General features: G+C 43.1%; 1 protein-coding gene and 1 pseudogene across 2 annotated transcripts in view; one reads left to right on the top strand and one right to left on the bottom strand.

The window, feature by feature from the left end:
* The window catches only part of LOC127369576 (B-cell receptor CD22), a 137158-nt gene that overhangs the window by 36021 nt on the left and 74518 nt on the right, over window positions 1-26619 (bottom strand). The gene's annotated exons all lie outside the window — the stretch shown is intronic.
* LOC127369572 (myosin-6-like) lies at window positions 187-12295 on the top strand (annotated as a pseudogene).

Genomic DNA, 26619 nt, shown 5'->3' with positions numbered 1-26619 from the left:
CAATTCACTGGCCAATGGTTACATGAGAGTTATTGTTGTCCAATCCTTTATCACCAAATACGGACCTTGCTTTGATTAGTGTCCTTTGTTTTCTTGCTCTTCCCTTATAGGGTGCCTGGGTGTCAAAGCTCAGCCTCCTGGATGTATATAAAGAGGGGTTCAGAAAGAGGAGTAACGACAGGAACACAGCACCAACAGGTAAGTTTGCATACATTTTACATATGCCTATCATGCCTATCGTTGAAAATACCATTAATAAAAAATATATTTTTTATTTTTAGAGACCCACCTCATCAAATCTATCAAAGGGGAGAGGAAGACTAAACAAGTAAATAGCTCCATCCTCTTTGTTTTTCAAAGTAAAATGAATATATGAAAATTTATAGGCTTAATATTAATGCTTCTGGTAGTTTATGACCTCTAAATGAGTCATCAAGCTGACTTTTTTTTTCAAATGAAAAGCAAATAAAGACATTTAATATAAAGTATTTGCATTGTAAAATGTTGGTCATCAAACTTTTTTTTACTTACTCAAAATTCTTAAATACAACAATTATTGTGAATGTTGTGAAGCAGTGATTTTTCTATCTATTCAAATGCATTAAACATAAACTTAGAACAAATGACCATATAATTTAACAAGTGCTACTTCAAGCACCATGTATCAGCAAGCTTTTTAAACAAGCTGTTCTTGTTTCACAGCTTTCAAGATGGGCGACGCCCTTATGGCAGAGTTTGGGGCTGCTGCTACCTTCCTGAGAAAGTCTGATAGGGAGCGTCTGGAGGCCCAGACTCGCTCCTTTGACATAAAGAGGCAATGTTTTGTGCCAGACCCTGAGGTGGAGTATGTGAAAGCCACAGTCACCAGCAGAGATGGCGACAAAGTCACCGTTGACACAGAATTTGGAAAAGTAAGTCAGATATTTACACTGACTAATGGAAGCGTGAAAGTAGTTGTGACACAGCAGTCAAACTTAAAACTTTGATGACTTTTACAACAGTTCAAATTGAGATATTCTCTGTGGTAAATCATTTCAGACTGTAACCCATAAGGAGGCTGATATCCACCCTCAGAACCCGCCAAAGTTTGATAAAATTGAGGACATGGCGATGTTTACCTTCCTCCATGAACCTGCTGTGCTGTTTAACCTCAAAGAGCGTTATGCAGCATGGATGATCTACGTGAGTAATGGCCACAAATATACTGATCTCTCCCCTGTATGACATCTTCAACCCAATAAAAACAGACTTGTTTCATGTGTCTTTGTCCACAGACCTACTCAGGGCTGTTCTGTGTGACTGTCAACCCCTATAAGTGGCTGCCAGTGTATGATCAGTCTGTGGTCAACGCCTACAGAGGAAAGAAGAGGAGTGAAGCTCCTCCTCACATCTTCTCTATTTCTGACAATGCCTACCAGTACATGCTGTCAGGTGAGTTCACCTCTTTGTAATCTCTGAAACCATCCAAACATTTAAATAAAATTGTCCTAATGCTGAACGTTGTCTTAAATCTTACAGACAGAGAAAACCAGTCTGTTCTGATCACGTAAGTCATTCATAAAAATCCTATCTGAGTCCAATTTGAAGAGCAGAGTTTATGTTTTGTCTTCATGATGTGTTCAGTTCACATGTTTGATTTCATTCACAGTGGAGAATCTGGTGCTGGAAAGACTGTGAACACCAAGAGAGTCATCCAGTACTTTGCCAGCATTGCAGCTGTTTCTGGCAAGAAGGATGCTGCTCAGGAGAAAAAGGTTGGTTTTAAACTTAAATTAATATGAATATACAGTTTTGACTTTTGTGGCCTAAATGTTTGCATCCATTAAACCCACAGGGCACCCTGGAGGATCAAATCATCCAGGCAAATCCTGCTCTTGAAGCCTTTGGAAACGCCAAGACCATCAGAAATGACAACTCCTCTAGATTTGTAAGTTAGGTCATTTCAAAGAGTACATGTGTAGATATGACTGCATTATGTTGATGACATCTAAACAACATTTTCTCATTATAGGGTAAATTCATTCGAATCCATTTTGGAGTCAGTGGCAAATTGTCCTCAGCTGATATTGAAACTTGTAAGTATACAATAAATGAATAATTTAATAAAGACTTTTCATAGATCAAGAATAAACTTTAATACCAATATGTTGTCAGATCTGCTGGAAAAATCTCGTGTCACCTATCAGCTCAAGGCTGAGAGAGACTACCACATCTTCTACCAGATTCTGTCCCAAAAGAAACCAGAACTGCTGGGTGAGTGCTGGATGAAACATAACACAACACAACAAATATATCTGACCATAAAAAAATGTTGCATAAATTTGTCAAAAAAGTCAAAAGAACGTATTTTCATTTGTCAGAAATGCTGCTCATCACCAACAACCCCTACGACTACGCCTTCATCTCCCAAGGAGAGACAACTGTAGCCTCCATTGATGATGCAGACGAGCTGATGGCTACTGATGTAAGTGAAACAGACTGCTTGTTAAAAACTCCATACATTCTTTACAACTTACTCAAATATAATTCAAATGTTTCAGGAAGCTTTTGATGTTCTGGGCTTTACTCAAGAGGAGAAGAATGGCATTTATAAGCTGACTGGTGCCATTATGCATTATGGAAACGTGAAGTTCAAAAATAAGCAGAGGGAAGAGCAAGCAGAGTCTGATGGGACAGAGGGTAAGGCATCAGGACAATGAAGAAAAGTTTAACTACTGCCAGTTTGAGCCTTTTTGACACAAAACAATGTTGTAAATGCTTTTACTACACAGATCTAGACAAAGTTGCATATCTGATGGGCTTGAACTCTGCTGACCTCATCAAGGGCCTGTGTCACCCAAGAGTAAAAGTAGGCAACGAGTGGGTCACCAAAGGTCAGAATGTGCAGCAAGTAAGTTGAACAGAGACACTGCACAGAAATCCATGTGGCTTGAAAAATAAAGTGAATTACAATTTTAAATTCTATGCAATTATCTAGGTGTACTACTCTGTTAGTGCACTGTCCAAGTCGGTGTACGAGAAAATGTTCTTGTGGATGGTGGTGAGAATCAACCATTCTCTGGACACCAAGCAACCTCGCCAACACTTCATCGGTGTGCTGGACATTGCTGGATTTGAGATATTTGATGTGAGTATAAAAGGTTTTATGGACATGTGACCATAATATATACCTTTTCTAACTTCTCTCTTTGAATGCTCCTCCTAGTTCAACACCTTTGAGCAACTGTGCATCAACTATACTAATGAGAAGCTGCAGCAGTTCTTCAACCACCATATGTTTGTGCTGGAACAAGAAGAGTACAAGAAAGAGGGCATTGTGTGGGAGTTCATTGATTTTGGCATGGACCTGGCAGCCTGCATTGAACTCATTGACAAGGTTAGTGCAGAGTTAAATTTAATTTCAAACATAAGCTATTCTTAGTGACTTGTTTACATTCAATTAATTCTAATCAATGCTTTCCTTCAGCCCATGGGCATCATGTCCATCCTTGAAGAGGAGTGCATGTTCCCCAAAGCCAGTGACGCAACATTTAAAGCCAAACTGTACGACAACCATCTGGGTAAAAGTCCCAACTTCCAAAAGCCCAGAATTGTTAAGGGGAGACCAGAGGCTCATTTCTCCCTGGCTCACTATGCTGGTATTGTTGATTACAACATCGGTAACTGGCTTGTGAAGAACAAGGACCCACTGAATGAAACTGTGGTTGGACTGTTTCAAAAGTCCAACTTGAAGTTACTGGGCGTCCTGTTTGCTGGGTATGCTGGTGCAGAGTCAGGTAAGGGATCTTTGACCACAACAATTATTCATTATTAAATTATCTAGGATAACACCAAAGAAGAAAATAACAATTACACTTTTATACTTTATTTACAACTTCTACACAGCCCAGGATGCAGGAGGCAAGGGAGGAAAGGGAGCAAAAAAGAAAGGTTCTTCCTTCCAGACTGTGTCTGCACTGCACAGGGTAAGATATGTCTAAAGTTTGGGTTATGTCCTAATTTTGCTGTATGGAACTCTAACTACTATTTATTGTCTCCATTTACAGGAGAACTTAAACAAACTGATGACCAACTTGAGGTCAACTCACCCCCCACTTTGTACGCTGCATCATCCCCAATGAGACCAAGACTCCGGGAGCGATGGAGAATCCTCTGGTCATGCACCAGCTGCGCTGTAATGGTGTGCTGGAGGGCATCAGAATCTGCAGGAAGGGATTCCCCAACAGGATTCAGTATGGAGACTTAAAACAAAGGCAAGAAAAGCGTATTTATTGCTCTTTCAAAAATCATGCACAGAGTGATCAGTAATAACCTGGTGTCTTTGGGCATTTCAAGTCTTTCATCATTAAACACCACTGCCTAAGTCAGCAGCAGGGATTTATCAGGCCCAAACTTGCGTCACAGGTCACCTATCTTTATTTACTGATTGCTCTGTGCCTGTGTGCTTAGATGAAGAGGATGTGCTTAATATGTGCCTATCACAGCTGGCTGCAAAGGCTGCACTCTATGTAGATTCCACAAGCTAAGAAAAGCAAAGACTCATCAATCCCTAGTCTAGTCTTTTGACCATTGGACAGTCAATTCCAGCAGGACAACCAGCCTTGCTGTTTTCGGGCATCAGGACCATGTGTGGCCTGAGTGTGGTCTCTGTGATATCTGGGAACTTGAGCTGCCTCCCTTGGCAAACCTAGTTTCCAGTCCAGAGCAATGGCAAGAAGCCCACTTGATGATTTTGTGTGCTGCTGGTTCTCCCTTTCCTTAACGCCAGTTTCAAGTGGCATCTGCTATGGTCCTCAGCACCTGTCCGTGAAACCACTGGTAACTCCACCAGGGCCTTTGAACAACAGCTTAGGATATCCTCCAAGGATCCCCTCTGTGTCTCCCAGACCCCAGCAGAAAAGGTTGGAGGGACTTCGGATTATTTTGTAAGTGCGTACTTAAACAGGTAAAGAGAATCCTCTGTGATCCATCTCACATTCTCTTCTGCCAGTATGAGCTGCTACCATCAGGCAGACGACACAGAGCTGTAAATAGAATCGGTTTAAAAACTCATTTGTGCCAGTGTCAGTCATAATAGCCTAAAAAAGATAGAGGTTATGGAGGCTGTACTGTAGCACATAACCATAACTGACAGCTGCTTCAGTGTCTATTTTTGTATATGTGTTTCTGGTATTGTATTTTAGTGTACTCTTTAATGTTCTCTGCCTGCTGTTTCTTTGGTTTGGCCCATGATATGTTTCCAAATTCATTCTATAATATTATGGTTCTGTCATTTCAGATATCGCATCCTGAATCCTAGTGCTATCCCTGAGGGACAGTTCATTGACAACAAGAAAGCAGCAGAAAAACTTTTGGGCTCTTTGGATATTGACCATGAGCAGTATAAACTGGGACACACAAAGGTTGGTTCTGTTGCTACAATAATTTAAAAGAGCAGGGTTCAATGTTATAAAAAACTTCCATTTCAGGTGTTCTTCAAAGCTGGTCTTCTGGGTGCTCTTGAAGAGATGAGAGATGATCGTCTCGCTCTTATCATCACTGGAATTCAAGCGAGAGCCAGAGGACTACTCGCCAGGATTGAGTTCCAGAAAATTGTTGAGCGCAGGTTGGTGTGTTACTTTTAACATTAACTGTAAAAAAGGTACAGAAAAATATATTCCAGTGTACCGATGTTATCTACAGGGATGCCTTACTGGTGATCCAATGGAATGTGCGTGCTTTCATGGGTGTCAAGAATTGGCCCTGGATGAAGATGTACTTCAAGATCAAGCCTCTGCTGAAATCAGCTGAGAATGAGAAGGAGATGGCAAATATGAAGGAAGAGTTCACAAAGCTGAAAGAGGCTTATGCTAAATCTGAGGCACGCAAGAAAGAGCTGGAGGAAAAAATGGTCACCCTTCTCCAAGAGAAGAATGACCTACAGCTTCAAGTCCAATCCGTAAGATCAGTCATTCAATTTTCCTAAAACTTAAAGCAATATACTTAGGGAAATGAGATTTATTTGTTATTAAATTTACTGTCTGCAGGAACAAGACAATCTTACAGATGCTGAGGAGCGCTGTGAGGGTCTGATCAAGAGTAAGATCCAGCTTGAGGCAAAAGCCAAAGAGCTGACAGAGAGGCTGGAAGATGAAGAGGAGATGAATGCAGATCTGACTGCCAAGAAGAGGAAGCTGGAGGATGAATGTTCAGAACTCAAGAAGGACATTGATGATCTGGAGCTGACTCTGGCTAAAGTGGAAAAGGAAAAGCATGCCACAGAGAACAAGGTAACTTAAGCAACTAAAATCCATATCCATATTTTTATGATAACAATCAATCAGATTTTTGTATTCAGTTGAAAGAGTTTTTTCTTAGTGTGAAATCCATAGAGAATTACCATCTCATTCTGCAGTTCTCCTGAGCTCTAAGTAGCATTTTAGAATATTTTAGCTAATTGTTTTATTTTTTATACCCCACAATGTAACTTTTTTGTTTGATTTTCAACCATTGTAGGCAACTCTTTCCAGAAAAAGGGTAGTTGTTTAAAGAGAAGTTAGTTACTAGCTGGAAAAGCTGAGAGGAAATATTAGACTTAAATTCAGCAGGTGGCCAGAAAATTGTTAATGCTGCTCTGTGTCTGCATCTGTATGCTAACTGAAAGGTAAAATGTCAATTATGTGTTCAACTGCCGACAAGTGGCCAAAAGAATCGGTTATTGCGGATTTAAAAAGATATTTAAAGATTCAGTATTTAACATATGGTAGATCTATTGGCAGAAATGGAACATAATATTCATGTTTTCATTAGTGTTTAGTCACCTGAAAACAAGAATCCTATTTTTGTTACCCTGGATTGAGACATTTTTATCTACAGAGGGAGCAGGTCCTCTTCTACGGAAATTCACCATGTTGGATTAACAAGTTTCTACAGTAGCCCAGTAGCAGACAAACTAAAACTGGCTTTAGATAGGGCCTTTTGCTCTTTTGTGAGTTTTTCCTACATACTTGGAAGGAGAGTAGAATTTAGTCAATTATAGTCTGCAATTTCCACACTAGGTGCCACTAAATCCTACAGAGTGGTCCTTTGATGAAGAATTTTTCTAAATACCAGACCTAATACCAGCGGTGCTCTGTTTTCTTAGGTTAAAAACCTGACTGAAGAGATGGCAGCTTTGGATGAAATCATTGCTAAGCTGACCAAAGAGAAAAAAGCTCTTCAGGAGGCTCATCAGCAAACACTGGATGACCTGCAGAGTGAGGAGGACAAAGTCAACACTCTGACCAAGGCCAAAGCCAAGCTGGAGCAGCAAGTTGATGATGTGAGTGCAATGGTATTTTCGCCTGAATCTATTGTTCTGGAGACACAACTTATTGAGTAAATGCTTGGAATGTTTTGTCTATTAGCTTGAAGGATCATTGGAGCAAGAGAAGAAAGTGAGGATGGATCTGGAAAGAGCCAAGAGAAAATTGGAAGGGGACTTAAAGTTAACCCAAGAAAGTGTGATGGATCTGGAGAATGACAAACAGCAGCTGGAGGAAAAACTCAAAAAGTAAAACCAATCTTTTACAATCACAAACACAATGCCTGTTATTCTACAACAGCTGATTACTAAGTTAATCATTTTGTCATTCAATGTAGGAAAGATTTTGAAATCAGCCAGCAGCTAAGTAAGATTGAAGATGAACAGGCCATGAGTGCTCAACTCCAGAAGAAACTGAAGGAGTTACAGGTAACTGCCCAAACAGATTAAATTAATTGCATTACTATCTTTTCATTATGGGAATTCCTACTCAAAATGTACAATAATCTGATCGATACTCATCAAGGCTCGTATTGAAGAGCTCGAGGAAGAGCTGGAAGCAGAGCGAGCTGCCAGAGCCAAGCTGGAGAAACACAGGGCTGACTTGGCCAGAGAGCTGGAGGAGATCAGTGAGAGGCTGGAAGAGGCCGGAGGAGCCACTGCTGCCCAGATCGAGATGAACAAGAAGAGAGAGGCCGAGTTCCAGAAGATGCGCAGAGACCTTGAAGAGGCCACTCTGCAGCATGAAGCCACTGCTGCTACTCTGAGAAAGAAGAACGCAGACAGTGTGGCTGACCTGGGAGAGCAGATTGACAACCTGCAAAGAGTCAAACAGAAGCTGGAGAAAGAGAAGAGCGAGCTCAGACTGGAGCTGGATGATGTGGTCTCCAACATGGAGCAGATCATCAAAGTTAAAGTAAGGCAAACAAAATCAGTCTCCATTAAACACATCTTTAAGGAATAGTTTGTCATTTTTTAAAAATAAGCTGTATTCTCTTTCTTACGAAGAGTTACTGTAGATGAGATGATTGTTAGGTTTGTATTGTAAATATAAAGCTACTGCCAGCAGCTGGTTAGCTTGGCAAATACTTTAGTAGATTTCATTACCTAAATGAGTTGACTTACAGAGAGTTAGATTCAATTCAATTCAATTGAATTTTATTTGTATAGCGCCAATTCATAACAGAAGTTCTCTCATGACCGGGAGTATTTGCCTTCCAACTTTTTTTTCTCCATGCATTTCCCTTACTTACTTACTCTACAGACCCTTACGCTAAGCTAGGCTAATCACCTGCTGGCTCTACCTGTTGATCTTCTAATGCATCTCTCTAGAGGAAGTTCTGATAGGTGTATATCCCAAAGGGTCATACTATGTCTATAAGAAATAATAATATAAATAAATTGATGCTTGGGTTGAATATATTTTATTACTTACATATTAATATGAGAATCAATTTATTCAGACCAACATGGAGAAAATGTGCCGCACGCTGGAGGATCAAATGACTGAATACAAGACAAAAGCGGAGGAGGGCCAACGTACCATCAATGACTTCTCAATGCAAAAAGCAAAGCTTCAAACCGAAAATGGTAATTGAGCATGCACATTTAAATTTAGTTTTTTTTTTTTATATTGATACTGTATACTGTCTTTTAGCAATGCACTCCAGAAAATGAGTTCTTGCAATTCCAGGTGTTACAATATAATTCTGCTTAGAAAAAAAAAATAGTGGGTTGATTATTTACATTTCAAACATTACAGTCAGCAAACTAATATAATTAAACACCAATTACAGCTTGATATGGGGACTTACAAACCTTTATTTTAGGTGAGTTTGCCAGGCAGCTGGAGGAGAAGGACTCCTTGGTCTCCCAGCTGACCAGAGGGAAGCAGTCCTACACTCAGCAGATTGAAGACCTCAAGAGACAACTAGAAGAGGAAGTGAAGGTATCTCAAATGACTGTGAATGCAGTTTCCAGACAGACATTACATTCATTTGACAGTCTATTTATCACAGCTTATACTATTACCATACAGGCCAAGAATGCACTTGCCCATGCAGTGCAGTCTTCACGCCATGACTGTGACTTGTTGAGGGAGCAATATGAGGAGGAGCAGGAGGCCAAAACTGAACTCCAACGCAGCATGTCTAAGGCCAACTCTGAGGTGGCTCAGTGGAGAACAAAGTACGAAACTGATGCCATACAAAGGACAGAGGAGCTGGAAGAAGCAAAGTAAGGATTCAGTAAATTATAGAACAGTGGGGGATTGCCCTCTCTCTTAACAATGTATATCACCCCTGAAAAACAAGACCCATTTTAAGACCTTTATTTACCACAATATTCCCTTTTTCTATGTAAAATAATGATTTGGCATTTTAATTTTTGCTATTAGGAAAAAGCTAGCTCAACGCCTTACAGGATGCAGAAGAAACTGTTGAAGCTGGTAACGCTAAATGTTCCTCCCTGGAGAAAACCAAACACAGGCTTCAAGGTGAGATTGAAGATCTCATGGTGGATGTGGAGAGATCAAATGCTGCTGCTGCAGCTCTCGACAAGAGACAAAGAAACTTTGACAAGGTAATGACATATCAAATGGCAGGGACTCATTGCATTATTACTCACTACTGTACAACATAATTAAATATACAATTTAACCAGGTCCTTGCTGAGTGGAAGCAGAAATATGAGGAGTCTCAGACTGAGCTGGAAAGTGCTCAGAAAGAGGCTCGATCTCTCAGCACTGAACTCTTCAAACTGAAGAACTCCTATGAAGAATCTCTGGATCATCTGGAGACCATGAAACGAGAAAATAAGAATCTCCAAGGTAGGAAGATATAATAAATCATCATTTGTCTTTTAATATACATTGAATATGGTTGTGAGGTTGGGAAAACAGTAAAATAGATGAATATGCACAAAACAGAGGAAATTTCTGACCTGACTGAGCAACTTGGTGAGGGAGGAAAGAGCATCCACGAGCTGGAGAAGATCCGTAAACAGCTGGAGCAGGAGAAGGTTGAGATACAAACTGCTCTGGAGGAAGCTGAGGTGAAAGTTAATTCAAGTATATGTATTATTATAGCTTTCTTTTTATTCTAAAAGAAAATGCTAACTAATGAAAGAGACTTTTCGTATAGGGCTCTCTGGAGCATGAGGAGGGTAAGATCCTCAGAGCTCAACTCGAGTTAAACCAGGTGAAGGCTGACATCGAGCGGAAGCTGGCTGAGAAGGAGGAGGAGTTGGAGCAGTCCAAGCGTAACCATCAGAGAGTGGTGGACACTCTGCAGAGCTCTCTGGAGGCTGAGACTCGCAGCAGAATTGAGGCTCTCAGAGTGAAGAAGAAGATGGAGGGAGATCTCAATGAGATGGAGATCCAGCTGAACCAAGCCAACAGGCAGGCAGCAGAGGCTCAGAAACAGCTCAAGGGAGTCCATACTCATCTGAAGGTAAATACAAAAGTCCTACCAATGATGAAGATATGCTTGTGGATTGTTTTCTTCCTTCTTTTAATTATATAATTGTATTATTGTTCTTTACAGGACTTGCAGCTGCAGCTGGATGATACTCTCCATGCCAATGATGATCTGAAGGAAAACATTGCCATTGTCGAGAGACGTAACAACCTGTTGCAGGCTGAACTTGATGAGCTGAGGTCTGTGGTGGAGCAGACTGAAAGAGGTCGTAAACTTGCAGAGCAGGAACTGCTGGATATCAGTGAGAGAGTTCAGCTGCTGCACTCTCAGGTATGTCCAAATCTGTAGTCACTATACAGTATAATAATGAGCCAATATGTCCTGGGTAATTTATGTTTCAACAAGTGTTCACTGTAAAACACTTTTGTGCAGAACACCAGCCTGCTGAACCAGAAGAAGAAGCTGGAGGGAGACACAGCTCAGCTTCAGAATGAGGCAGAGGAGGCGGTGCAGGAGTGCAGAAATGCTGAGGAGAAGGCGAAGAAGGCTGTGACTGATGCTGCCATGATGGCAGAAGAGCTAAAGAAGGAGCAAGACACCAGCTCTCACCTGGAGCGTATGAAGAAAAACATGGAACAAACAATCAAAGACCTGCAGCACCGTCTGGATGAAGCTGAGCAAATAGCCATGAAAGGTGGCAAGAAGCAGATCCAGAAGCTGGAGGCCAGGGTGAGAATTTCTAACTTCCACTGTATTGCCTTACAGTACTAGTGCACAATACAGGATTCTCTGGCTTTAACAAAGGTATAAAAGCTGCATCCATAACTGTTGGTTTCAAGGTGAGAGAGTTGGAAACTGAGGTGGATATGGAACAAAAGAGAAGCAGTGACTCAGTGAAAGGTATACGCAAGTATGAGAGGCGCATCAAAGAGCTCACCTACCAGGTATATGCTCCACACATAATGACTCTAAAAAACATTAAGGAACCATAAAAAGTCATGCTTTAGCAAGTAATGTGTAATAATTTAACAGACGGACGAGGATAAAAAGAATCTGAGCCGTCTGCAGGACCTGGTGGATAAGCTGCAACTGAAAGTTAAATCCTATAAGCGAGCTACAGAGGAGGCTGTAAGTGAAAACACTATACCTTCATTTACTAAAACATATTCTATTTGCCTTTTTATGAGTCAGTTCTGTGTTGTAACCAGAATTTAAGTATATTCCATACTTATATACTCATATTTTTTAGGAGGAACAGTCCAATGCAAGTCTGGGAAAGTTGCGCAAGTTACAGCATGAGCTCGAGGAAGCAGAAGAGAGGGCCGACATTGCAGAGTCTCAGGTCAACAAGCTGAGAGCAAAGAGCCGTGACTCTGGTGCTAAGGTCAGTAATCATTCAGAATATTGCATGCAGTATACAATGAGTAATTTCAGTGATTCAGAAATAAAAATCTAATCCAACATTTCTTCTACAGAAAGCACATGACGAGGAGTGAAGCCTTTAACGTGATCTTCAAAGATGTAGTTAAATTGTAGTACTTCAGTTTCTTTATTCTCCATGCAACATGAGTGGAATAAAGAATACATGCTGATTGCACCACTTTTGTCATGTTACCTGTGTTTTAAAAAGACTGAAAGAAATCACCACATTGGATTTGGAAAAGAAAGTAGAGGCCTGCACTGTGAGGTAGTAATATAAAGTCACGCCGCACTTCCCAACAGCAGTATACAAACCACAAAATGAAAACAGACTTCTTTCCACATGAAAAGAGCGGAAAAGTTAAACCTTTAGCTTCTTGTTCTTGTAAGACAATACCCTGCACTGCTGAATTGGCAACTTGAGCTGCTGACTGCACAGCTGAGAATTAGCACCAACAAAGCAAGCTTAAGCTCAAAAAAGTGGTTGAGCGAGAGGTTGAGTTGAGGCACTGAGCCCTCCTCTTATTAAGGGAGTTGGTAAAGAATAGATTAATTTTTTGAGAGAGAAAAAAAAAACTCACTGGAAAGAGTTTATTATGGGTGTTATGATCTCAGGATCATGGTTGTAAAACCATGATTTCACTCTATAATCAAGCTATTGTCACAATGTTCTGTCACGTGACCCAGACATACTGTGGAGTGGATTTTGACTGCTTCCAGGTGGTGTTTTTCAGTTATTATTGTTTCTCATTCTGCAAACATAACATTAAATGTATATAAACCATCTTACTGACTGACTGATATAAAGCAGCGTATCAAACACATTATACAGCAGTTGAAGTGAACTACACTCAGTCAATTTCTTAATATGTTATATAGGTGCAAATTGCCAACACTACTATGCTGCACATGAGGCACCATTTCATATGTGCTATGCTAATCACAGTGGTACCATTTGTTGGTACAACATTTCACATTCAAATCACATTTGATTAACTATCAAAAGATAATATGTTATAACTTTAACTAATATCAAACTACTCTTTAAAGAAGGGAAACAATAGCCAATAATTAATTTATTCAGTCTCATAAAATACACTGAACTATTAATTTGAAATTCTGATTAATAATGAAATTACTATCACAATTAATAGTTAAAGTTGAATGATTTCGAGTTCTGCATAGAAGAGGCTGGTATCACCCACTTTTGTGCAATGTTTAATAGGCCACCATGTAAATACAAGAATCTATTAAAGAGATAATAAAGGCAAAACAGATGAAAACACACAATGTACAATATGGGTATGACCATACCAAATCAAACATACATAGGGAGAATGTAAATAAAAACATAAGGAAGCTATAACAAGAGGGAAGGATAAATTAAAAAAGAGATGACAGATAAAAAAACAAACGAGATCTATAAAAAGGCTTGCCTATAGAGGTGGGTTTTGAGGAGCCGCTTAAAACAGAGAGAGTAGTAGTTGGGTTTGGCAGAAAAATAGATCTGTGTATGATCGGCATAACAGTGGTATGTCATGTCATGGAAGCAGCTGAACAAATTACCCAGAGGAAGCATGTACAGGGAGAACAGAACTGGACCAAGAACCAACCCCTGAGGGACACCACACAGCAGGGGAGCGGAGGAGGAAACATGATTATTTATAGTGACATTAAAGACTCTATTAGTTAAATAGGAATTAAACCAGTTTAAGGCTGTGCCAGAAATTCCAACCCAGTTCTGTAATCTATCAAGTAAAATGGCTTAATCGATGGTATCAAAGGCTGCAGTCAGATCGAGAAGAATAGGGATAGAGCTTTCACCTTTGTCAGCATGCATAAGCATGTCACTCTTAGTAATGCTGTCTTTGGCAAAAACCAGATTGGAATTTGTCAAAGATTCTATGACCCTCTGCCAGCTTTAAGAGCTGATCTGCAACAATCTTTTCAAGGATTTTAGATAGAAAGGGAAATTATAGCTTTCTAACTGGTCTGGATTGAGAGAGGGTTTTTTAAGAAGTGGCTGAACACTGGCAATTTTAAAAAGGTCACCCTGATGTGAGAGAGGAATGATGCAGGCTAGGACCTAAGACAGGGAGTACGGTTTTTAAAAATGTTGTAGGAACTGTGTAACAGGGACTGGAGGAGGGACTCGTGATCGACAGTTTTTAAAAGGATCTGTAGAGAGTTAGGAGCAAAATCAGACAGCAAAATAGGACGACTGGACGTTGCAGGGTAAAGAACAGTGAATGGAAAATGAGACCTTAGACCATCAATCTTGCCAATGAAAAAAGACAGGAATTTTTCACAGTCAGCAGGAGAGGAGGCATGAATTGTTATAGTCAGTAGTATTCTCCTCCTTGGTTTCCCTGTGTCTGTGTGTTTGGACTCCTCCCACTCTCCTTGATTACCTGCTCACCTGTCTAACTGCTCAAACTTGCCAGCCATCAACTCATCAGCCCTGCAGTATTCAAACCCTGGTTCTCCATCCACTCTCTGCCAGATCGTTGCATCTACAAACCTGGTAGTAACCTTCTAGGCCAAGTTGGAGTATTTAAGAGAAGTGTTTTTTGCTACGAACTTTAACCTTGTTTTTCCCCGTGTCTCAGGATCATACCCTTCACTGTAGCTACCTGCCCGCTGCTTCCTGCCTGCAACGCTGCTGTATCTTCCGGTTCCACTCTGCCTGGGGCCTAGCCATACCGTCTCACCACTGCTAGCAGGAGCTACACCTCACCATTTCATTCCCCGGATTTTGTGTTTGTGATCTGCTTTTGGGTTCCTCTGTTTAACGTAACAGAACGATCTAGCCAACATGGACCCAGCAGATCCAGACTCGGTCCGCCAAGCTCTAGCCTCACAAGGAGCTCAAATTGGACAACACGACACTTCAGGATGTGGGGGACATTCGGTTATTGATCGCACAGATAACCCGGATCGGAGGCCAGGTGGACCAAGTCTGTTCTAGGCTCAGGGAGACTTCCCCCGGACAACTCTCTGGAGACGAACCAAACCTACCTATTTCTGCCACCCTTGCTCCACCCATTCTTCAGCCCAGAGAGCCTTGTCTGCCACTTCCTGAGCCCTACTCTGGAGATTTAGGTAAATGTAATGTTTTCCTTCTCCAGTGCTCACTAGTGTTTCGGCAGCAGCCATCTGCTTTTGGTAATGATAGCGCCAAGATAGCCTTTATAGTGGGTCTTCTTAGGGGAAGTGCATTAAGCTGGGCTACTGCCGTGTGGGATAATCAGCCAGCAATTAGTTCATCGTTTGACAATTTCATGGAAATGAGGAAGGTATTTGGTCAGCCAGTTCAGGGAAGGGATGCTGGTAGTCGTCTCTTTTCCATCCACCAGGGGTCCCGCAGTGTAGCGGAGTTTCCCATTGAATTCCGCACATTGGCTGTAGTTTCGGGGTGGAATGATGAGGCACTTCAGTGTTTTTTTTAAAAGGGCTTAGTGATCAGGTTAGAGATGAGTTGGCTGCCAGAGATGAGACCACCAGTCTAGATTCTCTCATTTCCCTAGCCATAAGATTAGATAATCGCTTCTGTGAGAGGCGTAGGGAGAGGGCAACCCGTCCCTTATCTCAGTCATCACCTAGATTTTCCCTGTTAGCTTCTTCCAAGCCTAGCTCCCACTCACCCCCTTTCACTACTTCAGCAGATGAGAACTTTATGGACCGGGAATTTACCTGGGCCTGAATAACATAACTGTCAAAAACAAGTACCCTCTGCCACTTATAAGTTCAGCTTTTGAACCCCTTCACGGTGCCACTGTCTTCTCAAAGCTGGACCTGAGGAATGCATACCACTTGGTTAGGATTAGGGAGGGGGATGAATGGAATACAACACCCCGTAAGGACATTTTGAATACTTGGTTATGCCTTTCAGCCTAACCAATGCCCCTGCAGTGTTTCAGGCATTGGTGAATGATGTTCTCAGAGACTTCCTTAACCGTTTTTGTTTGTATACCTAGACGACATTCTCATCTTCTCCCAGAACCTCCAGGCAAGTGCTGCAAAGGCTCCTGGAGAACAAACTGTTTGCCAAGGCAGAGAAGTGTGAGCTCCACACCAACTCAGTGAGTTTTCTAGGCTTCATTGTGGAGAGCGGGCAGGTGAGGACAGACCCTGAGAAAATCAAAGCAGTTGCAGAGTGGACCAACTAACCTGAAACAACTACAACGGTTTCTTGGTTTTGCTCACTTCTACTGCCGTTTCATCAGAGACTACAGTCGGGTAGCTGTACGACTCACCCAGCTCACCTCACCTTCCTCCCCCTTCTCTTGGACCCCTAAAGCTGAGGCTGCATTCACAGAGCTAAAGCACAGATTCACCTCGGCCCCTATTTTGGTTCAGCCTGACCCCAATCGTCAGTTCATTTTGGAGGTGGATGCTTCTGACACTGGAGTCGGGCTGGTGTTGTCCCAGTGCTCTATTCCAGACCAAAAGCTGCATCCCTGTGCCTTTTTCTCTCGTTGTCTGAATCCGGCGGAGTGGAACTATGATGTTGGTAACAGGGAATTGTTGACAGTAAAACTAGCCTTGGAGGAGAAGAGACACTGGCTAGAGGGAGCAGAACACCCTTTCATCGTTTGGACCGACCATAAGAATTTGGCCTACATCCAAACTGCTAAGCGGCTGAACTGTCGCCAAGCCCGCTGGGCCCTGTTTTTTGGTCGGTTTAACTTTACTCTAACTTACCGTCCTGGTTCTAAGAATACTAAACCTGATCCTCTCTCCCAGCAGTTTCCCACAGGAGAGGTTCCCTCTAGGCCAGACAACATTCTTCCATCCTCCTGTGTAGTTGCTGCAGTGACTTGGGAGGTGGAGTCCTTGATGAGGGAGGCCCAGCAGGTACAACCTGACCCAGGTAACGGTCCACCTAATAGACTTTTTGTTCCCGACTCTGTCCGTTCTCAGGTGCTTCTGTGGGAGCACACTTCCAGGTTTGCCTGCCATCCTGGCATAGTCCGTACCCTGTCCCTCCTTAGGCAACATTTCTGGTGGCCTACCACGGAAACAGACACCAGAGCTTATGTCTCTGCCTGTACTGTGTGTGCCCGCGGAAAAGCCTCCCATCAGGCTCCAGCTGGTTTGCTCCGTCCATTGCCCATACCAGGACGTCCCTGGGCAAATAGCTCTAGACTTTGTCACAAGCCTTCCACCCTCACAAGGTAACACAGTAATTTTAACTATTGTGGATCGATTCTCCAAAGCTGTCCACTTTGTGGCTCTCCCTAAACTCCCCACAGCTTGTGAGACTGCTGACCACCAAGTGCATCATGTGTTCCGCCTGCATGGGATCCCTTCGGACATAGTTTCTGACCATGGCCCTCAATTCATCTCAAGTTTGGAAATCCTTCTGTTCAGCCCTTGGAGCCTCGGTGAGTCTTTCCTCTGGTTTTCATCCCCAGACCAATGGACAAACGGAACAAACAAATCAGGACCTGGAAGCTGCCCTCCGTTGCATCACTGCTAACAATCCATCTTCATGGAGCACACAACTCGCCTGGGTGGAATATTCCCACAACTCCCTCATCAGCACAGGTATGTCCCCATTTCAGTGTTCATTGGGCTATCAGCCCCCTCTGCTCTCCGTTCATGTTCATCGCTGTCAGAAGATCTGGAGAGATGCCCGCTCAGCCCTGCTTCGCTCCGAAGACCGCAACCATCAAATCGCTAACCGTAGCCGGAATCCTGCTCCTGCCTACAAACCAGGTCAGAAGGTTTGGCTTTCCTCTCGAGACATTCCCTTAAAGACAGACTCTAGACTCGTTACATTGGCCCCTTTCAGATTGAAAGAATTATTAACCCTTCAGCTGTCGGACTGTTGACTCCCCAGTCAATGAGAATACATCCCACATTTCATGTATCTCAACTAAAACCTGTGTCAGTCCTCTGTGCCCTCCTGCTGACCCCCTCACCTCCCGCCAAGCTCATTGATGGACATCCAGCCTACACTCTGCGGTGTCGTGGTAGGGGTCTTCAATATTTGGTGGACTGGGAAGGATACGGTCCAGAGGAACCATCCTGGATCCCCCGTCGCCTAATCTTGGATCAGTCATTAGTCCGTCAGTTTCATCAGGACCATCAAGACACCTCGCCTCACCTCTCATTGGGGGGGGTGTTTCCTGTGTCTGTGTGTTTGGACTCCTCCAACTCTCCTTGATTACCTGCTCACCTGTCAAACTGCTCAAACTTGCCAGCCATCAACTCATCAGCCCTGCATTATTTAAACCCCGGTTCTCCATCCACTCTCTGCCAGATCGTTGCATCTACAAACCTGGTAGTAACCTTCTAGGCCAAGTTGGAGTATTGTGCTATGATTTTAACCTTGTTTTCCGGTAACTCAGAGAATTCATTGAAGAAACCACTGCTGGAGTTGGAATTGGGGGGAACGGTAAATGATTATAAAGCAGATGAGGTCTTCACGCACAATTTTAAAAGTTAAGATTTCAAAACTGTTAAAAGAGCCAAGGTTAAGTGGAATACAAGTAAAATGTCTTGGTGAATTTAAAAATGTGTAACTGGGTGGGCAGAGCTCCACTTGCAGGGAGCACGCCCCAGGCTTTAGCCAGGTTTCAGTAAGAAACAGAAAATCAAGGTTATGGGATGTAATTACTGTAGATGGAGGTGGGTGTGGTTTACACTCAGCTGCAGGAGAGAGAGGTGTGGGGAAGGCTTGTGAGAGCAGTGCCAGGTGAGCTGACGATCACAGCTGATACTCTTTGAGTAATCATTCTCTATCCTTATATTGCAGTAATAGTATTCTGGACCTGGGTGGTGGAGAGACAACTGAGAGTGAGTGTAAGAAACGTATGAAGATGTTGTGTGTTGTGACAGCGACGCTCGGGGAAAGTTGTGTGGTACAACGTACCAGTGTGTTAGATTGTGTGCTGAGGGAACAGTAGCATAGAGACCTGCTACAGAAGGATTTATTAGATATAGACTGTGCATTCAAAAGACCACAGGGACTGGGATAAGGGGCTTAGCTGGAGTGGAAATACCACAGTAAACCGTAACCAAATTATGAGAGCTAACAGTAGAAGAGTGCATAGTGTAGTTGGTTTTACATCTAGGCATAATTCTGACAGGAATACTGTAAGAGCCTGGGGGTACAGTATAATTTACTCATTACAGGTCAGTATATACAAGCTTTACAGGAGTGCAGAGTCAGTTCAATGTTGGTGGATAAGAGGCGTGACCCTTCCTGTGAAGGATGGAGGCCGCCTGGCTCAAAAAACTGATGCCGAAATAAAAAGGCGGCAAAATTGTCAACAAATGGAATATCTCTGCTCAGACAATATCCCTTAAGCCAGATGTGGAGTTGGTGTAGGTGACTTCCTAGTGTCCAGCAGACTGTCCACAAGACGGATGAACTCATCTTTGAGAATCTCCGACTGCTGGTATTTGATGTCAGTCATTTAATGACGATAGTGTGGAAAAGGTGTGTGTACTTTGTCCTCTGACGATATGTTTCAGCTACGCATTAAACACATTAAGCATAGCGTTAGTTCAGGCAGGCCACAAAGTCAGGCTCAGCTCTCAATTCCAGCTGATCACAGCTAATCGTAAACACACATCAGCTGATGGCTCAGCTGATTCCCTCAAGCATCCAATTGGCAAATATCATTCATGGCGCCTTATTTAAGCTGCTTTAGCCTGCCTATCTTTGCTGCTTCCTCTACAAGCCATTTTGCAACCCACCTCCACCCCCAGCTCCCCCAGGGAGGTGTGCTCTCAGAGCCATACCGCCAAATGTAACATTTTGCTTTGAAATAAAAGTTCTTTTGACAAAAGTGGTCCTGACTGACTTGTTCGTTAAAGACAGAGCATGGACGAGCAGGAGTGTTTGATTTCCCTCTCCCTCTCCTGGGTGCATTGATCAGCTGGTGGTCCGCCTGTTGTGGACAAGCCAGGCTGAAAAGAGTTATGGTTTCAAAGTCCAAAAAGCGGCGTCTGTTGATGCTGGTTGCAGGAGGAAATGCGCTACGCTCCGTTGCTCTGCAGAGTTAACGACCCAGCGTTAACTTTGTGTCACTCCGATAAAGTCAGCTGGTATACTTTCTGTTTTAAGCTCCAGATGCTAACTTCAGTTGTTGACTCCCATTAGCAGAGTGCTGACTAGGGATCACAGGGAAAAGGCAGGCTCTTGTGCCATGATTTAATCCTTTGTTGTGCGGGCCTGACTGCACCGAGGTCCGAGAGACGGTGTGGGCAAGCTAGATAAAGAGAGCAAACATGCACACTGGTTTTGTCACCTAGACATCGTGTGTCGCATCAGGTTACAATCACAGGAAGTGGCCAGATGAGGTGACACGAAGTGACCTGTCACAATAAAACAATTTTTTTTATATCACACAAAATGATCCCAATGTAGTCCCTTTGTTCTCAGAAGTGCACCCGATTTGTAAACTGAGAGCAAGAGTGTAAATTCCATAGCTGAAAGAGTTAAATTGTCAGTTCATTCAGAATCAGAATCAGAATCAGAATTTAGTTTATTGCCAAGTAGGTTTTACGCCTACGAGGAATGTGACCTGGTGCAATTGGTGCATAAAATACACAAATCACACAGAAAAATAAAGTACTTTATAAATAGATAAAGATAAGAAAGATAAGAAGAGAAAACTGTGCAGAAGACGGGGATGCATTAATGTAATGCATACTGTATATACAGGGTGGGTATAAGAGTCCATGACAAAGGGGGTACCGGACCTGGTTAATGAGGCTAGCTGCAGATGGGAAGAAACTGTTTTTGTGGTGTCAGGTTTTGGTCCTGATGGACCGCAGCCTCCTATCAGAGGGAAGTATCTCAAAGAGTCTGTGACCAGTGTTGGAGGAGTCAGCCACAATCTTGCCTGCACGCTTCATGGTCCTAGAGGGATGGCAGATTGCAGCCGATCACCTTCGCAGCAGATCGAATGATTCGCTGCAGTCTGGCCTTATCCTTGGCAGTGGCAGCAGCGTACCAGATGTGATGAAAGAGGTGAGGATGGACTCGATGATGGCGGTGTAGAAGTGCACCATCATTGTCTTTGACAGGCTGAACTTCCTCAGCTGCCGCAGGAAGTACATCCTCTGCTGGGCTTTCTTGGTGAGGGAGCTGATGTTCAGCTCCCACTTGAGGTCCTGGGTAATGATGGTACCCAGGAAGCGGAAGGACTCCACAGAGTCAACTGGGGAGTCACACAGGATGATGGGGGTGGGTGGGGCTGGGTTCTTTCTAAAGTCCACAACCATCTCCACTGTTTTTAGAGCATTTAGCTCCAGGTTGTTCTGGCTGCACCAGGTCACCAGATGGTCAATCTCCCATTTGTAGGCGGACTCATCTCCACCAGAGATGAGCCCAATGAGGGAGGTGTCATCCGCGAACTTCAGTAGCCTGATGGACTGGTGACTGCAGCTGCAGCTGTTTGTATACAGGGAGAAGAGCAGAGGAGAAAGAACGCAGCCTTGGGGGGGATCCGGTGCTGATGGTCTGGGAGTCAGAGATATGGAAGAAATAAACTGCTCTACACAGGGGTTGTCCATTGTTGTTTACGGAATGGAGGAGGAGATTTAACACGTTAGTATGGTTGGTTGTGGTGCTGCGTTGGCAGACACCTTTTTGTAGTGTAGCTTGTGCCATGCACTTATCTTACCTAAAAATGTATTAGCCTACACTATAGGGAGTAATTTTCTGTGGAGGAGGTGTAGCTAAAGTAGCATTTAGTGGCTCTAGTGGGCACAACAAATTTCACATGCACTAACTTATATACTGGGCAGTAACAGTCGGGGGATGGGCTCTCTAAAGATTACTCGTAACAGTAACAGTTAGGGAGGTAACTTTAATTTTCACAGGGCTGGAAGCCCGCTGTGGCTCTTATCACTCTACTTTTTAATCAGGCTGAAATGAATTGCAGCATCAGCAAGATAAAAGATCTGTGTTTCACACATGTCACCCATTGAGCATGTTTGGGATGCTCTGGATCAGCGTATACGACAGCGTGTTCCAGGTCCTGCCAATATCCAGCAACTTCGCACAGCCATTGAAGAGAAGTGGACCAACATTCCACAGGCCACAATCAACAACCTGATCAACTCTATGCGAAGGAGATGTGTTGTACTGCGTGAGGCAAATGGTGATCACACCAGATACTGACTGGTTTCCGAATCCCCCCAATACAGTAAAACTGCACATTTTCGAGTGGCCTTTTTTTGTCGCCAGCCTAAGGCACACCTGTGCAATACCCATGCTGTCTGATCAGCATCTTGATATGCCACACCTGTGAGGTGGATGGATTATCTCGGCAAAGGAGAAGTGCTCACTAACACAGATTTTGACAGATTTGTGAACAATATCTGAGAGAAATAGGCCTTTTGTGTACATAGAGAAAGTCTTAGATCTTTGAGTTCAGCTCATGATGAATGGGGGCAAAAAACAAAAGTGTTGTGTTTATAATTTTGTTCAGTGTATGTCTGTATGTCTGTATGTATGTATGTATGTCAAACACGGACATAATTTGGGGGGGGGACACAGGGGACATGTCCCCTGCACTTTTTTAAAAGGCCGTTTCGGTCCCCTGCAGTTTTTACCGTCCAAAAACAATGTTACGCTATAGTAAACAGAGACACGTCAAGCACTAGGACCAAGCGGCAAACGGCCTCTCAAGCTGAAGCCTTTTTCCCTTAGTTTAGACTGCCCACAAGCTCCTTGATTGGCTCTGCCGTTTCTTGTGTGATTGGCCGTCCCCACTGTCACTCCATCTTGTTTGCACCCCAGTCTGCTAGTTGCCCAGGAGTCCTTATTAATCTGCCACTGTAAATTGGGCATTTATTCTGCCTGGGTCACGTCACCTAGAAGGATATAACAAGGAGCTAGTCCATAGCCAGTGTTCTCAGTCCATCATGACAGGCTTGTCAAATGACAATATAAGAGCAGAGATGAGGATGTATCTGCAGGATGAAAACAGTGGTGATGAGTTGCTTCTGCAAAAAATGCAGGTCGCTCAATATAATGAAAATGAGAGAGCCCAAAAGATTAAAGGCACAAACAAAGCAACTCATAGAGCAAGTTTGAACTCGGTAGAGAGAAGTGAGGACGAAGACGACCCTTTGATAACCACAGTCTCAGCTAAACCAAACAAGCCGACCAAAGAAAATCCTTTATTTAAAAAAATGGAGGAGAGCAACACAGCAATTAGGGAGCTCACAGGCCAAGTAGCATCACTTGTGCAAACGGTGCAGCATGAGAGAGAGACTGTTGATGGTAATAAAACAAAAGCACCAGCTACTGCTTTTAAAAGACCAAGAAGGCGATGTGCATCATATCAGCAGGACAACAAAGACTGTGACCATTGCTTTAAGTGTGGCAGTGAGACACATTGGGCTAAAGGGTGCAGAGTAGTAGAGAGACAGAAACCGTCGGGAAACGGGCAGAGGTTGTGACTGGGGGATGTGCCATGACCTTGGAATCAAAGTCCCAAAGTGATCCAAACCCAGAAACATCTAAATCAGAGCCTGTGAACCTGTGTGCAATGCAAGGAAAAAAGAAGAACCTGTACACCTGTCATCCTCATGCAGCACCTTTAAAATCAAATGTTAAACGGAATGATCAACCAACTCGCTCATTCGACCTGTGTACAAAGCGCAAACAAGTTGCACAGCTGGTAGGCAAAAAGTGTCTTGTCTGGTGCAAAATGAATGGCGTGAAGACTCAAGCCCTGTGGGACACAGGGCACAAGTTTCCATCCTAAGTGAGGCATGGAAGACCCAAAACTTGCCAGATGCCAAAATCAACCCTATCAGTGACCTGTTAAATGATGATGAACTGTTGGATTTAAGAGCTGCCAACGGCTCAGAAATACCTTTTCAGGGCTGGGTTGAGGTTAGTCTCAGTCTTTGTAATTCAAAAGCTAAAACAACTAGATCTGATGAGATACTAGTTCCGGTACTAGTGAGCAGGGACGTAGTGCAAAAACCTATAATAGGGTTTAATGCCATTGAGGAGATAATGAAAGAGAGAGAGGACCAGGTTCAGCCAAGTGAAAGAGTAGTTTTGCTCAGAAATTCACTAAGACTAGGATCAGGTAGGCAGAAGCGCTGTTAAACCTTATTCAGGGAGCTACGAGTGAGAATGCTACTCTGTCAAAACAGGCTGCACATCTGTTGTAGTTCCAGGAGGACAAATACAGTGCATTAGCTGCTCGGTCAAAACAGGTCTCAAAGTGAAAACTGAAATGCTCTTTGAACCTGAGGAGAACCTTTCATTGGATGAGGGACCCAAAATTAGCTGCCAGGTAGTAAACATTTCCTGCTCTTCGAATAAAGTGAACATTTATGTGAGAAATACCACTGGCCATGACATCATAATGCCAGGTAAAACGATGATAGGGAGCATGCAGAGAATAACTGACTGTTACCCGGTGGGCCCAGAGGAACACCCGGTTAATTCAGTAGTTGTAGGAAACACTCAGACTTCACCTCACTCCAAAACAGAAGCTTCTAAAACTGATCAAAAAGACGAAATGTGGGAGCCACCTGTTAATTTGGACCACTTGACCAGTGAACAACAAGCATTGGTTAAACAAGTGCTCAGGGAGAAATCAGGTGCATTCCCCAGGAATAAAAATTAAGTTGGATACATCAAAAACCTAAAAATGGACCTTAAATTAACTGAAGTCCCAGTAACCAAAACGTATAATGCTATTCCTCGACCCTTGTATGAGGAGGTAAAGAACCATATCCAGGACTTGTTGAACAAAGGATTTATCCGCAAATCCACATCCCCATATGCAACTGCAGTGGTTTGCGTGAGGAAAAGAGACGGAAGCCTCAGACTTTGCATTGACTACAGGGGCCTTAATAAAAAGACAATCCCATACCCCGCATTCAAGAGATACTTGATGGTCTTGGTGGAAATGCTTGGTTCAGCGTACTAGACCAAGGCAAAGCTTACCATCAAGGTAGCATCAGCGAGGACTCGAAGAAATTCACAGCCTTCACAACCCCATGGGGGCTGTATGAATGGAACAAAATCCCATTTGGCCTCACCAATGCACCCTCAGCTTTCCAACGTAGTATGGAAGAGAGGCTGGAAGGCCTCAGAGACAAAATATGCATTCCATACTTCGACAATGTCTTAGTTTATAGTAAGACATTCCCACAGCATGTCCATTCATTCTGCATATTGATGCATCAGAACAGGGACTGAGAGCAGTCCTGTACCAGAGGCAGGAAGGCAGACTCAGAGTGATTGGCTATAGCTCACAAACATTAACACCGACAGAAAAAAACTATCGACTACATTCAGGGAAGCTAGAGTTTTTAGCACTAAAATGGGCTGTTACAGACAGATTTAGAGACTATTTGTTCTATGCTCCCTCTGTGACAGTATACAGTGATAATAATCCTGTTACTTATGTTCTGTGCACAGCTAAATTGAACGCGACTGGACATCGCTGGGTCTCTGAACTTGCTGATTTCAACATAACACTAAAGTACCGCCCAGGTAGGATGAATACAGATGCAGATTTCCTGTCCCGCACACCTGCAAGTATGGACTCTTATATGAGTGAGTGCACAGACCAGTGTTCTCCTGAAGTTTTAGGTGCAATATTCAGTGCAGTTGAAACTCAAAGTCAGCATGAAGTAGACTGGATCTCAGCCATTACATGCAGCCCACTTGTTCAGGAAATCGCTGTAGATGATGTACCAGACATTAAAGTAACACCACAGGAGGTTACTACAGGCACAGTTGCAAGACCCTGCCATATCCACAGTACTACAGTTGAGGAAGTCTGGAGGAAAACCAGACAGGAAAGTTATGGATATGAAAGCAGCAAACATTAAGCAACTGTTACATGAATGGAAAAGACTGTATGTTTCTCAAGAGGGACTGTTGAAATGCAAAACAACAACCTGTACACAAATTGTGCTCCCAGAAAAGTAGAAAGAACTTGTATACAAGTACCTTCATTGCGAAATGGGTCACTTGGGGGTAGACCTGGCTAGACAGAGGTTTTATTGGCCTGGAATGCAAAAAGACAGTTTTTCATAACCAAAGTTTGTAAATGCAACATCCAGAAAAAACCTGCAGTGCAAAGCAGAGCCCCCATGTGTCATGTCCCTGCAACAGCACTATTTGAGATGGTTTCTATAGACTATCTTCACCTTAAAAAAAGCAGGGGAGGGTATGAGTATATTTTAGTGATTATTGACAACTCTACTAATTTTGCCCAAGCCTACCCAACCCGTAACAAATCAGGAAAAACAGCAGCAGAGAAGATTTTTAATGATTTGCTCTTAAATTTGCTTTCCCTGCTAAACTACATCATGACCAAGGCAGAGAATTTGAGAACCAGTTATTCAGACGGTTGCAGAAATTTACTGGTATAGCCAACTCAAAAACAACTCCCTACCATCTACAAGGGAACCCAGCTGAAAGATTCAGTCGCACCTTGTTGTCAGTGCTACGGACCTTGGATGAAAAGAAAAAGGGAAATTGGAGTGACTATGTAA

This window comes from Dicentrarchus labrax, unplaced genomic scaffold (genome assembly GCF_905237075.1).
Source record: "Dicentrarchus labrax unplaced genomic scaffold, dlabrax2021, whole genome shotgun sequence".
NCBI lineage: Eukaryota > Metazoa > Chordata > Actinopteri > Moronidae > Dicentrarchus > Dicentrarchus labrax.
The sequence above is the reverse complement of the archived record's forward strand: the minus strand, read 5'-3'. Positions and strand labels throughout refer to the sequence as shown.